This window comes from Erythrolamprus reginae, chromosome 1 (genome assembly GCF_031021105.1).
Source record: "Erythrolamprus reginae isolate rEryReg1 chromosome 1, rEryReg1.hap1, whole genome shotgun sequence".
Classification (NCBI taxonomy): domain Eukaryota; kingdom Metazoa; phylum Chordata; class Lepidosauria; order Squamata; family Dipsadidae; genus Erythrolamprus; species Erythrolamprus reginae.
This window is the reverse complement of record NC_091950.1, coordinates 2,761,161-2,778,270: the sequence shown is the minus strand read 5'-3', so window position 1 is coordinate 2,778,270 and position 17,110 is coordinate 2,761,161. Positions and strand designations below refer to the sequence as shown.

The 17,110-nt window shown below is 44.5% G+C and overlaps 1 long non-coding RNA gene across 1 annotated transcript; it reads right to left on the bottom strand.

The window, feature by feature from the left end:
* Window positions 1-10,802: 10,802 nt before the first annotated feature.
* On the bottom strand, window positions 10,803-16,904 carry LOC139162904 (uncharacterized). Its single transcript, XR_011558391.1, has 3 exons — window positions 16,763-16,904; window positions 13,503-13,799; window positions 10,803-11,388 (listed from the first exon to the last, which is right to left on the bottom strand). It is a non-coding gene; the product is annotated as an uncharacterized lncRNA (long non-coding RNA).
* Between the last annotated feature and the right edge of the window lie 206 nt (window positions 16,905-17,110).

Here is a 17,110-nt window from a genome sequence, read left to right as displayed (position 1 = left end):
CTACTGCAGGTTTGAAAAGAAACCACAACCACTTATCTGCACAACCTCCATCCCAGACACACCAACAACAGCTAAATCTTCTACAACTGAACCCATCCCATTGGGTTTACAACACCTAATGATCACAGAAAAGGAAGTAAAAGATCTATTTCACAGACAGAAGCCTGGAAAAGCATTAGGCCCAGACAAGATAACTCCTTCTTGCTTAAAAGTCTGTGCTGACCAATTGGCCCCCATCTTCACCCAAATCTTCAACAAATCACTACAGCTGTGCTATGTTCCTTCCTGCTTCAAATGCTCCGCTATCATCCCAGTGCCGAAGAAGCCCTCCATCAAGGAACTGAATGACTACAGACCAGTTGCTCTAACATCTGTAGTTATGAAAACCTTTGAAAGGCTAGTGATGTTCCACTTGAAAATCATCATGGATCCACTGTTAGACCCCCTGCAATTTGCATACCGAGCAAATAGATCAACAGATGATGCTGTTAATATGGCTGTACACTACATCATTCAACATCTTGAATCTCCAATGACCTACGCTAGGGTCCTCTTTGTAGTTTCCAGTTCAGCATTCAATACTATCATACTGGACATTCTCTTAACCGAACTAAATCAGCTAGCGGTATCTGAACACACTTGTAAGTGGATCACAAGCTTCCTAACAGACAGGAAGCAGCAGGTGAAGCTAGGAAAAATCACATCAGATATATGTACAATTAGCACAGGTGCCCCCCAAGGCTGTGTACTCTCACCACTTCTCTTCTCTCTATACCCTAATGACTGCATCTCAAACGATCCCTCTGTTAAACTACTGAAGTTTGCAGACGATACAACAGTGATCGGACTCATTCAAAACAATGATGAATCCGCATACAGACGGGAAGTTGAACAACTATCCTTGTGGTGTGACCAGAACAATCTAGAACTGAACACACTCAAAACCGTAGAAATGGTGGTAGACTTTAGGAGAAACCCTTCCACCTCTCACAATACTAACAACACAGTATGGCATCAGACCAGAATACCTCCGGAACTGCCTTCTTCCACACGAATCCCAGCGGCCAATAAGATCCCACAGAGTTGGCCTTCTCCGGATGCCGTCGACTAAACAATGTTGTTTGGCAGGCCCCAGGGGAAGAGCCTTCTCTGTGGTGGCCCCGGCCCTCTGGAATCAACTCTCCCCAGAGATTAGAACTGCGCCCACCCTCCTTGTCTTTCGCAAATTACTTAAGACCCACCTGTATCGCCAGGCATGGGGGAATTGAGACACCTCCCCCAGGCTTTTTATATTTTATGTTTGGTATGCATGTGTTGCATGGTTTTTAAATGATGGGGGTTTTAGATGTTTTTTAATATTAGATTTGTTCCATTGTGACTTCCGGCTTGGAGCACGATCGCGACGGGGGTGCGGAGATATAGCTCTGTCTCCGCAGCCTACCTTTTCTGGCTTGTAGGGTGCAATTTGCACGCTGCCGACACCCGGAGGGGTCGGCACAGGACAGGGGGTCTCCCGAATCCCCCGGGGCAGATTGCCACTGTCCTGGGGGCCAGGGAAAGCCCCACAACTACATCCATAAAGAGCTCCGTCCAGCGGCTGCCTGGGCGCAGCCATAGTGGTCTCCAAGAGAAGGAAGTAAAAAACAGAATACAGAAGCAGATCAATAGAGAAAGAAGATTTACAGCATGATGAGAAAATCTTTTGGTATACTATCGAGTAAGCTTGAAAAGAGAAGATTCAGATCGAAAAGGCGAACATAAACAAAGTGAAAAAACTGTAAGTGATATCCATATGCTCAGAAGAAAAACGGCTGGAACTACTTGTCTTAGTTAATATTAACAGTATATTTTTCTTTCGAATTTTAAGATTATAGTGTGGGGTTTTTTCTTTTTCTCTTTTACTATTCATATTTTTTCTCCAGTAGTAATATAAAGACTGAAAGACTGAACTGTTAATTTGTCAATTTAGATGAAGTAGGCATATCTAAATGAATTGAACACATGAAAAAATGAATTGAATAAACTGAGCTGAACTTAAACTAAATGAAATAACAAAGGAGAAGATTAAAAAATCTCCTGAATTTTTCTTATTTGGTATTTCAAACATTAAGTATAAAAAAGAAATTTATTATTTAATAATACATATATTGGTTGCGGCAAGAATTACATTTGCACAGAAATGGAAAGAAAAGGAAATACCAAAGGATGTAGAAGTTTATCAAAAAATTATGGAATGTGCAGAATTAGATATGATGACTAAACGCTTGAATAATCAAGTAGAAACAGAATATTATAAAATATGGAACAAATTATATGAATGGTGGGATTTTAAAAATAACAACAAAAGTTAAAGTAACAAGAATTTAGAATTTTTTGAACGCATAGTCTTGAAATTTTATAAGTTAGAGCTTAATAGTTTAAAAACATTTATAATAGAATAAACTTAGACATGTTATTTACTATATTATACTCTTTGAATAAGCATTTTATAGACAAAATAATTAAATTAATATATAGAGTTAAATTTAATAAATATGTAATATGAATGTATGTTATTTTTCTATTGATCTGATTATAGTTAGGTGTTGTTGTTTTTTGTAGTAGTTAGACTTCTAAGATAAGCAGAGCAATGGCAGCTCCTTGAGTGTTCAATGTTGTATGTCTTTGTTTGTCCTTTTAAAAAATTCAATAAAAATATTTTTTTAAAAAAAAAGAAAAATAAAGGGGTTATTGGATCAAACTTTGGACACTTGACAGGTTAGTTATGATGGTGGCCATGTCCCAGGGATGTTCAAGCAGCTGCAAGGATTAACTTAATGACTGTGGCAAGAAAGGTGGTAAAGTGAGGCAGAACTCACTTAATAACCGTCTTACTCAGGAGATAGAAACATTGGCCTCATTGGTTCATTTACTGACCGTTCAAAGTCGCAATGGCCCTGAAAAAAGTGACTTATGGCCCTTTTTAACATTTAGCACCTTCGCAGCAGCCCGATGATCGGAGGGTCAAAACTTTGCTGCCGTTTCCTTTTTATGACCATTGCTGTGTGTCCGGAGGTCACGTGACCCCCTTTTGTTTCTAACCGATCCACGCCCAGGCATGGAAATGTGCCCTTCAGACATTATACTTTCCTGCTCACACCGAAAAAAAATTAGAGGGAACCCTGCCCACCCCTGCCTTTGCCTTCTGTCCAATTGTTCAATGTTAAACAGAAGCCCCACAAATTGAGCAATGATGGAGGTCCGGCTCTCTGCATCTGGCCCATAATGCCTTGCACCCCCCTCCCAGGATGCAAGACCCCGTTTCTTCTTCCACAGTTGGCACCTCTGGAGGCCAGAAGAGCTTTTGCCAGGCAGGGACAAAGAGCAAATCCTCACTTCTTCTGCTGAAGCATTTGGTGAAACATTAACAGCAAAGACAGCACCAGAACTCATTGCCAGACTCAATGGTGTCAGCCCCCAGCCCCCAACATTTCTCCCTAAGACTCTCCACGATTGACCTCTCCAAGTTCCTAAGAGGCCAGTAAGGGGCGTACATAAGTGCACTGATGTGCCTATCGTCCCCTGTCCAATCTTCTTTCCTTATCTCATATATCATACATTTTCTCTCCTTTCCTCCAACCTCTCTTCTTTCTTACTTTCTGTCATTATATATATTACTTAATGTTTATTCTCCTTCATATGCATTGTATATTGGACAAAGAATAAATAAATAAATAAAAAATAAATAAAAATAAATAAACTCTACACCGCATGTCAGCACACTGATAAGCCAGGAGAGTTTGTCTATGTTACAACAGAGTAATCAACGCCTAGAATGCTCTAGCTGACTCTGTGGTTTCTACTCCCAAGGCCCAAACCTTTAACTGTAGATTATCTACAATTGACCTCTCCCACTTTCTAAGGGGTCTGTAAGGGGCGTGCATATGAGCACCATCGTGCCTACTGTTCCTCTCTTACTATTCTACTGTCTTCTATCATTATTTAAAGGTGAGTGTTTAAAACCTTCCAGAAGGCCAGGAGAGTGGGGGTGGTGTGAATCTCTGGGAGGAGTTGGTTGGTTCCAGAGGGTCGGAGCTGCCACAGAGAAGGCCCTTCCCCTAGGGCCTACCAGACGGCACTGCGTGATTGACAAGACCTGGCCAACTCTGTGGGCTCTGACAGGTCACGTGGATATATAAGGCTGGAGACAGACCCGTAGTTGGAGAAAGCAGTCCTGGAACTTCACCATGCCATGGAAAAGTGCAGTGGGTCTCCTCTCTCTCTCCCCCCCATTGCCAACAGTGGCCCTACCTTCTTCTGCTCCTGTGGGGGTGGCGCAGTTTCAGGATGGCAAAGAGTTTGGAGAGCCCAAGTAAGGAAGCTCTTCACCTTCCCAGAACTTCACCCTGCCAAGGAGGAACAGAGGGGGGTTTCCTCCCCACCACCACCACCACCAGTGGAGGCTTTACTTTCTACTGAAGAGGTAGGCTTGGTGGGGAAGGCAGGGAGAGCACCAGGGAAAGTAGCAGGCAGAGGCGGAGGGGGCCGAGAGGGGTCTGGGTGTGCGGATTCCGACGACCCTGGCTCGGCAATCAAGGCTTCATCCGAGGCTCTGCAATGAACCAGAGCCCTTAGAACCCCACCCAGGAATTGTTTGTACAGCACTCATCATAGGGAGATGGGCCAGCTGAGGACAGGGCGCCCTTCCTGAGCCGGGACGAATGAGCCCAGGCCCCGTTTAGTCGTCCCCCCCCCCTGCTGCTCAGCTGACAAACCGCAGCCGATCCTCTTTGCAAACCAGAGCTGGTCTTGAACTCGGGACGCGCCCCTCACCTCCAAAGGACAGTCGAGCAGGGTGCTTCGAAACCGGGCCGGCTGTGGAGCCACGCGTGACCTCCAAGCAACGGCGGTGGTGGCAAAAGAAGAAGAGCCAGCCACTGGATGAGCCTGCAACCGGGCAGCCCAAAGCGGCAAAGGAGAGAAAAAAGCAGGCGACCCCACAGTCAGGCTGCTTCTCGCGGCTGCAAAGAGGCAGAGCGACCCTCGGCTTCTTTCTGCAGCAGGAGGGGGCGGAGGGGGGCGGCACGGAGGGCTCCAGCTTCCCACACACAGCCAGGAAGAAAGAGGAGCTGGTCCCGTATGCGTCCCACAGCGGGTCAGCTCTGCCCGGCCGGACTTCCGCTCCTCCCCCCGGAGCTCCCGACGGGCGGCTTCTCTCTCTCTCGCCAGCCAAGCTTCCCAGCCACCAGGAGCTTTTCCCCGCGGTGTCCGAGCGACAAAGAGAGACGTGCGGCTGGAGAATCACTCTGGGCTCATGGGTCCCTTCACCCGCTTCCTTCGCTCGCCTGCAGAGATGGTCCCGACTCAGGAAGGGCGCCCCGTCCAAATTGGCCCTTCTCCCTATTATGAGCGCTGCTTCCATAATCTCCGGCTCATCTCAGAGCCTCCGGTGGAGCCTTGTTCGCCAAGCCAGGGTCGTTGGATTCAGCACACACATGTCCCTCTCGGCCTCCTCCGCCTCCTGCTCCTGCTTTTCCCGGTGCTTTGCCTGCCTCCCCGCGACCGTCCGCTTCCCCGTCTCAAGCCACCACCTGGGAAGCTGACTGGAGTGGCGAGCTGGGGGAGCGGATGGTCGGCGGGAGGCTGGCAAAGCGCCGGGAAAGCTGGAAGCGCCGCAGGGACATCACAAACTTCCAAGCCTTCCCCTCACTCCGGAGTCACTCAGGTCTGCTCGGCGGATGGGCTCTGCTTTGTACAAAACAAATGGGAAGAGGCGCTTCCTGCCCGAGGGAAGATGTTTTGTGTGTCTGTGTCGGGCCGAGCGTGTGAACACAAGGGCGTGTGTGTGTGTCCAGGGGCATTGGGGGGAGGACACCACGGGGAGAAGCTCCTGGTGGCTGGGAAGGGAGCAAGCGAGAGGGAGCAGCCTTCTCCCGATTGCACGTCTCGCTCGCTCGCTCTCCCGCCCGCTGCAAGGACGCCCTGGGGAGAAGCTTCTGACGGCTGGGAAGCGAGCAAGCGAGAAGGGCAATGAAAACAGCCTTGACGCCGTCCCTTCCCCCGCCCCCTTTCCCCTCCTTCAGTAACTTAGAACTAAGGAGGAATTTCCTGACAGAACAATTGATCCGGGGAACAGTTTGTCTCCAGAAGTTGTGAATGCTCCAACACTGGTGTTCTTAAGAAGTTGGATAACCATTTGTCTGAAGTGGTGTAAGGTTTCCTGCCTAAGTGGGGGGTTGGACTAGAAGACCTCCAAGGTCCCTTCCAACTCATTGTTGCCATTATTTCAATGGGAAAGACAGGTTCACTTAACAACAGTGATATTAATTTAAGAAACTTCAGTGATTCACTTTAACTGGCAAGAGAGGTGGTGAAATGGAGCAAAAATCTTGGACTCAAGATCTGGCAGTAAGTTTGAGGACTACCTGTACGTGAACTCTTCTGCTGGAGGCAGCCAGGTTAATGTAAAAAAATAAATAAAAAGGAAGGGAAGTGATACATACACACACAAGAAAAAAAAAAAAGAACCAGAATGTGCAGTTCCCGACTGTTACTGATTTAAACCTGTTCTGCTACTGAATTGTGGTTTCAGGACAAGCCAAAAAAAATAGACTGATGTAACTTTTTTCTGACTAAGAACTTTTCCTGATTTAGAACTTTTACCAGACTTAAGGTTTTGCTTTTTTTTTTTTTTTTTGCTGTTGATGATGAGGTAATAACCCCACTCTGGTCAGACCGCACCTGGAGTATTGCATCCAGTTCTGGTCACCACACTTCAAAAGAGATATAGAGACTCTGGAAAGGGTGCAGAAAAGAGCAACTAAAATGATAAAAGGCCTAGAGACCAGGTCATAGGAGGAAAGGTTGCTGGAACTGGGCAGGGATAGTCTAGTAAAAAGAAGGGCCAGGGGGGACAGGATAGCTGTATACAGGTACTTGAGGGGTTGCCACCAAGAGGAGGGGGACACACTGTTTTCCAGGGCAACAGAGGGCTGGACGAGGAACAATGGTTGGAAGCTGACCAAGGAAAGTTTCAACCTGGAGGTAAGGAAGAACTTTCTGAGGGTCAGAGTGATCAACCAGTGGAACAACCTGCTTGCGGAAGTTGTGAACTCCCCAACTCTGGACACTTTCAAGAGGAGATTGGACTGCCATTTGGATGGAGTGCTGTAGGATGTCCTGCTCAAGCAGGGGGTTGGACTTGATGACCTGTAAGATCCCTTTCAACTCTAATAATAAATAAATAAATAAATAAATAAATAAATAAATAAATAAATAAATAAATAAACAAACAAACAAACAAACAAACAAACAAACAAACAAACAAACAAACAAACAAACAAACATAAATAAATAAAATATTATAATGCAACCAAAAGTATACTTTTCTGTCATTACATTGAATAATTAATTTTTTCCTGCTCTCTTCCTTTTCATATTTTTTTTTTGGGGGGGGGTTTCTTCTCCTTCCTTTTCTTGCCCTTCTCTGACTCCGACCTTGGACAAATCGTATTGATATAATTGTGCTAGTTTAAATAATGTATTATCTTTATTACTTTTATTACTACCGTTATCATTGCTAAAACTTCATAGACTTAGATTTATTTTACCGACTTATTGCAAGATTATATTGTAATTATTGATTTACACATTTATTTTAAAAAATATTAACTTATCAATTATTAATTACTATTTGTCAATTACCATATATTAACTACCACCACTTTTTAGACATATTTAAAGTTATTAAGGATATTTTGTCATTGATACTTCGATATTGATAGAACTACACTGGTACCTCATGATACGAACTTAATTGGTTCCAGGAGGAGGTTCGTAAGGTGAAAAGTTCGTAAGATGAAACAATGTTTCCCATAGGAATCAATGTAAAAGCCAATAATGCGTGCAAATCCTTCAGGAAAATCCCAAACTTTAGAAGGGAGGCGAACAGAGGGCAGGGAGGAGCAGCTAAAGGGGGCGGGTGGAAGAAGCAAAGCTAGGCTAAAGGGTGAGTGGGAAGGAAGAAAGGCAAGGGGGGCACCCCTCCCTTTTCTTTCTTAAAAAGACACCCCCCTCAGTGCTTGCAAAAACGCGTTCTCCTAGTTAATTCAGTGGAGTCTTTTCCTCCCTCCAAGCCACCCCTCCCTTTTCTTTCTTCAAAAAAGGGGAAAAAAAGAAACCCCTTCATCTTAGCAGCAGCGGCTTGGGTTCGTAAGGTGAAAATAGTTCGGAAGAAGAGGCAAAAAAATCTTAAACACCAGGTTCGTATCTTGAAATATTCGTTAGAAGAGGCATTCGTAAGATGAGGTACCACTATTTATTAGATTTTGATTGCAGACTTATTTATATTTCAATCCATATAGTAATTTAAACTTATGCTCATACAGTGGTACCTCTATTTATCAATGCCTCTACTGGTGAACTTTTTGAGATATGAACCCGGTGTTTAAGGTTTTTTTTGCCTCTACATCTGAATCATAAGGTCCAGGAGGGGAGTGTTTTTATTAGGAAAGTGAACACAGGAACAAGGGGACACAATCTGAAGTTAGTTGGGGGAAAGATCAAAAAGCAACATGAGAAAATATTATTTGACTGAAAGAGTAGTAGATCCTTGGAACAAACTTCCAGCAGATGTGCTTGGTAACTCCACAGTAACTGAATTGAAACATGCCTGGGATAAACATATATCCATCCTAAGATAAAATACAGAAAATAGTATAAGGGCAGACTAGATGGACCATGAGGTCTTTTTCTGCCGTCAGACTTCTATGTTTCTATGTTTCTATCATTTTCTACTTACGAACCTGAGCCCGGGTACATGTGCTTTCTTACTGCCACAGTGAAATCCCCTGCCTTGTGACTGCAGCCACCGGGATTTCCCCTTTGCTTGCCACTGCTACCGGGATTCCCCGCCTCCCGACTGCCAATGCCGATGGTTGCCAGCGAAGCGATGCCACGCTCTGGCTTCCCAAGACCGCAGTCCAAAGTCCTTTCTGCCTTGGTGGGGTGTTTTGGTTTTTTTGCCTGTCACTGCGTGATTCCCTGGGTGGCAAGCAAAGCCCGACGTCTTGACTCCCAAAATGCGGCCGAGGAGCCCATTCGCCCATCTTCCCAGTCCTGAAATTTCCTTGCAAGGAAATGAGGCCAAGATTTCTCTGCGGTTGAAGGTGGAAAGTCCCTTCTGGACAGGCATCGGTCAACCGCAGGGACGTCTTGGCCTTGTTTCCTTGAAAGGCGATTTCAGGGCTTGGAAGATGGGCGAAGGAGTTCCTGTACCAGCGTGGCTGGCTCTTTTTTCAGATGGTGTGTGTGTGGGTCCCTGAATGCCGGTGGGGACCGGGGGAGGCTCCTTTGCTTCCCCTTCGCTCTTGGGGATCAAGCTGCCGGTCCTCAGGGAAGTGCAGGCGATGCAGACACAGATTAGGGGGGGCGGTCAGTCTGTCAACTAACAAGGAGCAAAACCAGAGCGCTGCAGGCTCTGAGTATGGCGGGGGAGGGGAGGGCGCGTTTCTTCCATCTGGCTCGGGGCCGCGCGATTGTTTAGTTTCCGCAGCACTGAAAACTTCAAGAGGAAGTTTAGTTTCTGCCTCTCCCAGCCTCCCCATGTATTCCTCCCCCCCCATTTCTTTATAGCCCCCTCTCTTGCAAGGAACGGCGAGGAGTGGCCGGCTCCCCTCTCCTCCTCTCGGCTCTACTCTGTACATTTCCCCCGCAATTGATCCAAGTGCTGGCGGGGAAGAAATGGTGACTTCTGCCTTTGTAGATAGAGGTGCCACTGTATTCAACGAAGGTTCGAGCTTCAGAGTTTCTGTTATTTAGCTAAGAATAGAAAGTCAAAGGGAAGTGGAGGCTTCTGGTTTTGTGGATTGTCACCCGCTCAATCCACTCCAATCTGTCAATTTTCTATTCCACGGTTTTTCCCACCTGATGACGTCATACGTCATCACCAAGAATCACTTCTCTGTCTCTTTCTCTTTCTTTCCTGTCATTCTCTCTCTTTCTCTATCTCTCCCCCTCTTGCTCTCTCTCTTTTTCTCACTTTCCCTCTCTTGTTTTCTTTCTCTCACTCTTTCTCTCTCTCTTGCTATCTCATGCTCTCCCCCCTCTTTCTCTCTCACGCGCCGGCCCGTGCACCCATCAGCCTCCGGAGAATGCCTGTCCCGCCTCTCTTGCAGCAGAGGAGAAAGAGAGGTGGAGCAGGCGGCGAGCGGGCAGGTGAGCGGTGGGCGGGTGAATGGGCGAGCGGTGAGCGAACGGCAGGCGAACGGGCGAGCAGCAAGTGAATGGCGGGCGAACGGGTGAGCAGCGGGCGAACGGCGAGCGAACGGCGGGCGAACGGCGAGCAAACGGCGAGCAAACGGCGAGTGAACGGCGGGCGAGCGGCGAGCGAACGGCACGCGAGTGGCGAGCGAATGGCGGGCGGGTGGGCGAGTGGCGAGCGAACGGTGGGCGAGCGGTGGGCGAGCGGTGAGCAAACGGCGGGCGGGCGAGTGGCGAGCGAACGGCAGGCGAGCGGCGAGCGAACGGCACGCGAGCGGCGAGCGAATGGCGGGCAGGTGGGCGAGTGGCGAGTGAACGGTGGGCGAGCAGCGGGCGGGCGGCGAGCGAACGGCGGGCGGGCGGGTGCCTACGGGGAACGGTGGCCGCCAGCGCTGCTGCAGGAGGACCTGTGTCCGAAGAAAGCCGGTGAGAGGGGTAGTTTTTGGCTGTCGATAGCCAAAAATGGTGTTTTTACTTCCGCACCGCTACATCGCGGAAAATCGATTTTCACGGGAGGTCTTGGAACGTAACCCCCACGAAAATCGAGGGATCACTGTACAATGTTGTTTCCAGTCGATCACTGTGTTTATTTCCCAATAATAGTAGGATGTGGCAAAGATCCACTCAGAAAAATTCACCCGCTCTGCCTGATGTCGTTCGTTCTCTGCCGTCATTAGCCATTCAAAGGGATCGCAGACTTGGCAGTCGCCGCTTTTCAAGTGCTCCAGCACAATCTCTTCTCCAATTCAAAGCACACAACAGAGATCAAAATCCATTACCATCCACAAAAAATGGTCGATCAGAAAACTCCTTAGAGAGCCTCACTCCAACTCTATCTTCGTTGTTTCCTCCCAGCTGCCTTGATGGAGTCGGAGCGTCATGTCTTCAAACCAGTTTCTCCGTGAGTCAGCTAGAGGATTCCTTCGCTGCCCAATGGGTTTGCCGGCCACCCTCGGGTGCGCTGGGGGCTCCTCTTTCAAATCACTGGCTCTATGGGTCAATGATCACCCTAAATCCGCTAAATATCAAGCAAAGTGGCCAAGCAGCCCCAGATAAACCGAAATCTGCACTGCACCCAGAATTCAAAATCGAAAGACTGTTCATTATCTTTTAATGTTGTCTTCGGGTTCTTTGTTGTGTCATTCATCCCTATATGAAGGAAGAGAAAAAAAAGTAGTTATCTGTTGGCCTAATTATTTTGGTGAAATTCTCTTTGATGTTTGCTCCAGGGAGACAATATAGCTGGTTGTGTTCATCTGAGAATATAATCTGCTCTGCTCAGCACTCGCCTTCATTTTTGGGAGGAGACGGTCTGGGGCACTTTTCTGTTTATCCCAGAAGTGTTTGATAATGTGACTTTTCAAGGGATATTTGAGTTTGAGTTTACATGCTACATATGGAGGAGAAATCAATTGCCCACTTGTAATGGGGCTACATTGAGATTACTAAGATTAGATAGTAGGCATTTATCTGTCTGTCTGTCTGATTGTCTGTCTATCATCTGTCTGTCTGTCTGTCTGTCTGTCCATCCGTCCATCCATCCATCCATCCGTCCATCATCTATCTATCTATCTATCTATCTATCTATCTATCTATCTATCTATCTATCTATCTATCTATCTATCATCTGTCCGTCCGTCCGTCCGTCCGTCCGTCCATCATCTATCTATCTATCTATCTATCTATCTATCTATCTATCTATCTATCTATCATCTATCTATCTATCATCTGTCTGTCTGTCTGTCTGTCTGTCTGTCTGTCTGTCTGTCTGTCTGTCTATCTATCTATCTATCTATCTATCTAATTATCTATCTATCTATCTATCTATCAATCAATCAATCATTTATCTGTCTGTCTGTTTGATTTCTATGCCACCCTTCTCCTTGGACTCAGGGCAACTCACAACATGTAGGGATCTAAATAACAACACATTCATACATCATACATCACACATTCATTCATTGAGTGGGGCAAGATGTTAAAATTTCAATGGCTCCAAGCCTGCCAGCAGCGGTGGGGCTTTAAAAGTTTACAGAAGGCAGGGAGAGTGGGGGAAGTACACATCTCCGAAGGTGCTACTACAGAGAAGGCTCTTCCCCCCAGGCCCTGCCAGATGACATTGTATGGCTGATGGGACCTGGAGAAGGCTGACTCTGCGGGACCTGTTTGAAACATGTATGCTGCTTCTTTTTTAATTGTCATGTTTCTATTCTATTTGGGATATGCCTACATTTATCTTCTTCCTAAGGTTTAGCCACAGGGTCAATTCCTCTAGGAGGAATGGTTCATTATTTGGCTTGATTTGGATATAGCCTTATTGTGTAGTTTGGAGTTTGGTTAGAGTTGCCTCGGGATCATTTCCTTTTTCTACTAGTGGTCCAAGTAGTTTACATTTAACACATTTATAATTTGGGTATCCTTTGGGCATAAACACATACATTGAACATTTCACCTTTTTTGCTGGTTGTTTTAAGGGGGGAGAGAGAAAGAGAGAAGAGAGAGAGGGAGGATGGATGGATAGATAGATAGATGATAGATAGATAGATGAAAGATAGATAGATAGATAGATAGATAGATAGATAGATAGATAGATGGATGGATGGATGGATAGATGATAGATAGATGAAAGATAGATAGATAGATAGATAGATAGATAGATAGATAGATAGATAGATAGATGAATAGATGGATATAGATAGATGGGAGATTTTGTCTTAATATATATTTGAACAAAAATATAGTTGAAAAATGTTTCACTTTGGTAATTAATTAAAGGAATTAAAAGAATGCTGCCCTTCTTTGTTCTCTGACTCCACCCAGCATTACATGCCCTTCTTTCTTCCCTAGTAGCAACAATAGCGTCACCACCTATAAGATCCCCTAATACTGTATTATGTCAGGATGGAGGATGGAAAAAAGGATGGATTAAATTAAACTTTTAAAGATCTCCCTTCCATTTAGATCAACGAATTGACATCTTTGGCTTGAACTTGGCCTATCCGTTTACTTTGACAGTGATAGGAAAATGCCAAGTTGAATGACAGTACAGATCCTTCCCTCTGGTTTGATTCCAGGCTCAAGACAAGGAATCTCAGACTAGAAGGAAAGTCCCACTCGGAAATCCCAGGGAGCCACTGCCGATCCTAACCACCACCAACAAATCAGATGAACAAGATTCCGTGGGAAAGAATTGATAATGGCTCTTTATTGCCACTTAATCTTAAGTAGAGAGAACATTTCTGTATTATGTTGCGTTTTCTTACCTTTCTGTCCAATTTCTTCAAGGTTTTTTACAAGATCATTTCTGTTGCATTTTCTAAGAACACCAATGCAAACCTCTCGAGCATCTTCTCCATAATGTTGAACCAGGAGATCTACAACTTTTTCTCGACCAGCATTTTCCAGTGAAGCTTTAGGAATGTTTGGCTTTCCTTCATAATTAATTAATTTTAGCCTAAATGTAAATTCTTTAAATTGGCTGCCAGTAAGTTCCTTCAATGCATTGAAAATATTTTCTTCCACAGTATTATTCATTTCTGCTATGAGAAATCATGTCTGATCTAAAATTAAAATTAGAGAATTTAATTTGGAAAATGAAACTTGAAGGAAACAATATTAAAGTTAGCTCATTCACAAAGGTTGGTGTATATCACTATTCTATACATTCTAGGCAGACTATACTATTCCTCAAACCTCGACAGCACTCATCCTGACCAGAGACGTCCAGCTATCACCAAGAAGCCTGTCCTCCAGGTTTTCACCTGTCTTTTCCAATGATGTGAATCCAGAGCTTTGCTCTTGATTTGCACATAATGGACAGACAGATTCCCCCTGAAGTAGCCTACTCCTGTTTGGAGCCACACTATTCAGAAGATGCAAGAACATCATCAATTGTTCCTTCTGGATTGTCAAAGAGGAGGCCGTGGAAATGTAGAGGGTCTTCTCTCACTCCCATTTAGCTCATTCATAAGAAGCCACACTGTAACTGTCATCCTTGAAGCCAGGAAGCGCTTTACACTCTTAAACTAGTATCATTCATCTTTTCTTGAAAGTCTCAAGTGTTGGAGCGTTCACCACCTCTGCAGGCAAGCCATTCCACTGGGTGATCGCTTTCACTGTCAGAAAGTTCCTCCTTATTTCCAGGTTGAATCTCTCCTTGAACGGTGTTCAACCATTGCTCCTGGTCTGGCTCTCTGGTGCTTTGTAAAACAATGTGTTCCCTTCCTCCTGTGGCAGCCTCTCAAGTATTTGAAGACTGCTATCATGTCCCCCCTGGACCTCCTCTTTGCTAGATTCTCCATGCCCAATTCCTGCACCAGTTGCGGCCCTATCTGGACCGGGAGTCACTGCTCACACTCACTCATGCCCTCATCACCTTGAGGTTCGACTACTGTAACGCTCTCTATATGGGGCTACCTTTGAAGAGTGTTCGGAAACTTCAGATCATGCAGAATGCAGCTGCGAGAGCTATCATGGGCTTCCCTAGGTATGCCCATGTTACTCCAACACTCCGCAGTCTGCATTGGTTGCCGATCAATTTCCGGTCACAATTCAAAGTGTTGGTTATGACCTATAAAGCCCTTCATGGCACCGGACCAGAATATCTCCGAGACCGCCTCCTGCCACACGAATCAAAGTGACCGATTAGATCCCACAGAGTTGGCCTTCTCCGGGTCCCGTCAACTAAACAATGTCGTTGGGTGGGATCCAGGGGAAGAGCCTTCTCTGTGGTGGCCTCGACCCTTTGGAACCAACTCCCCCAGATATCAGAGTTGCCCCCACCCTCCTTGCCTTTCGTAAACTCCTTAAAACCCACTTTTGTCGTCAGGCATGGGGGAACTGAAATATCTCCTCTGGGCCTATACAATTTATGTATGGTATGCTTGTATGTATGTCTGCTTAATACTGGGTTTTTAAAAATATCTTAAATTGTAAATTATTAGATTTGTTATGAACTGTTTTTATTGTGTTCTGAGCCGCCCTGAGTCTGGGGAAAGGGACGGCATACAAATCTAATAAATAAATAAATAAATAAATAAATAAATAAATAAATAAATAAATAAATAAATAAATAAATAAATAAATAAATAAATAAATAAATAAATAAATAAATAAATAAATAAATAAATAAATAAATAAATAAATAAATAAATAAATAAATAAATAAATAAATAAATAAATAAATAAATAAATAAATAAATAAATAAATAAATAAATAAATAAATAAATAAATAAATAAATAAATAAATAAATAAACAAACAAACAAACAAACATACAAACATACAAACATACAAATAAATAAATAAATAAATAAATAAATAAATAAATAGAAACAGGTAAGTAGGTAGACAGACAGACAGACAGACAGACAGACAGATAAACCTTTCCTCATATGTTTTTTATTATTTTTATTAAGGAGCATTGCCCAGTTAGAAATGATTTGGGCTGCCCCATAAAATACTTAAATGAGAGTAAAGTTGAATTTCTCATGTAGGACTGTATTTATTTATTTATTTTGTCCAATACATAATACACATTGAAGAGAAAGATATGTAGTAATATAACAAAAGAAAAGAATAGAAGATAAGATATAAAAGTATAGGTGAATGTATTTGAAAGGAAGAAAAGATAAATGAGATAAGAAGAGACAATTGGACAGGAGACGGAAGGCAGACTGGTGCACTTATACACGCCCCTTACTGACCTCTAAGGAACCTGGAGAGGTCAATCGTGGATAGTCTAAGGGTAAAGTGTTGGGGGTTAGGGGTTGACACTACTGAGTCAGGTAATGAGTTCCACACTTCCACAACTCGGTTGCTGAAGTCATATTTTATTCTGAAGTCATATTTCATTCTGGGCACCAAAAAAAAAAGCCATGAGCCATTTCATGGACTTGGGGCTTTCAAACCACCCCGCTCTCCTTTGCCTCTTGTCTGGTTGTTCAATGTCAAACAGGAGCCCCACAAATTGAGCAATGATGAAGGTCCCACCCTCTGCATCTAGCCCATAATGCCTTGCACCCCCCTCCCAGGATGCAAGACCCCTTTTCTTCTTGGCACCTGGGGGCCAGAACAGCATTTGCCAGGCAGGGACCAACACCCGAATCCTCGCTTCTTCTGCTGAAGCATTTGGTGAAACATTAACAGCAAAAACAACACCAGAACTCTACACCGCATGTCAGCACCCTGATAAGCCAGGAGAGTTTGTCTATATGAAACCACAGGAATTAAAAACCTTCCCAGAAAAAAAGGCATTACAAGTTCACAAGCCAGGAACGGAAGGGGCCTCTAAAGTTATTTCATCCCAGTATCCAGTGCAATTCAAGGTCAGGGGCCCTCCTTCTCCAGCCCCATTCAAGCACTTCCTTTCCAGGACATGTTTCGTCCCTGCAAAAATTACTGACAGCTGTAAAGTCTGCATGTTTTTGACAAAGCACTGGTTCCTCCAAGGCAACTCTACCACACAAATAGATTCCTCAAGATCCACCCTTCCCATTTTTGAGGTTTTCAATGTGAGACTTACCATTCTGGTGAAGTGAGGGAGGTTGAAAGCTAAATTGATTCTCAATTTGTCAACAGAGGGGTAAAGCTTTGTCCTGAGTCCTTCTTTTAAAAAGCACTTTCGTTTTCAAACGTGCTCCTCCCTTCCTCCCTATAGCTCATATTCGATGAGTTACTTTTCCTGTGCAGCTGCCTTGAAGATGCCTTTATTTTTATTTTTATTTATTTATTCATTTGTCCAATACACAAATACACAGGAAGAAAAATAGACATGTGATAATATAAAAGAGGGTGAAAGTGGACTTAGAGGAGAGGATATATGAAAGGAAGAGAATATATAAGATAGGAGAAAGAAAGGAAAGACAATTGG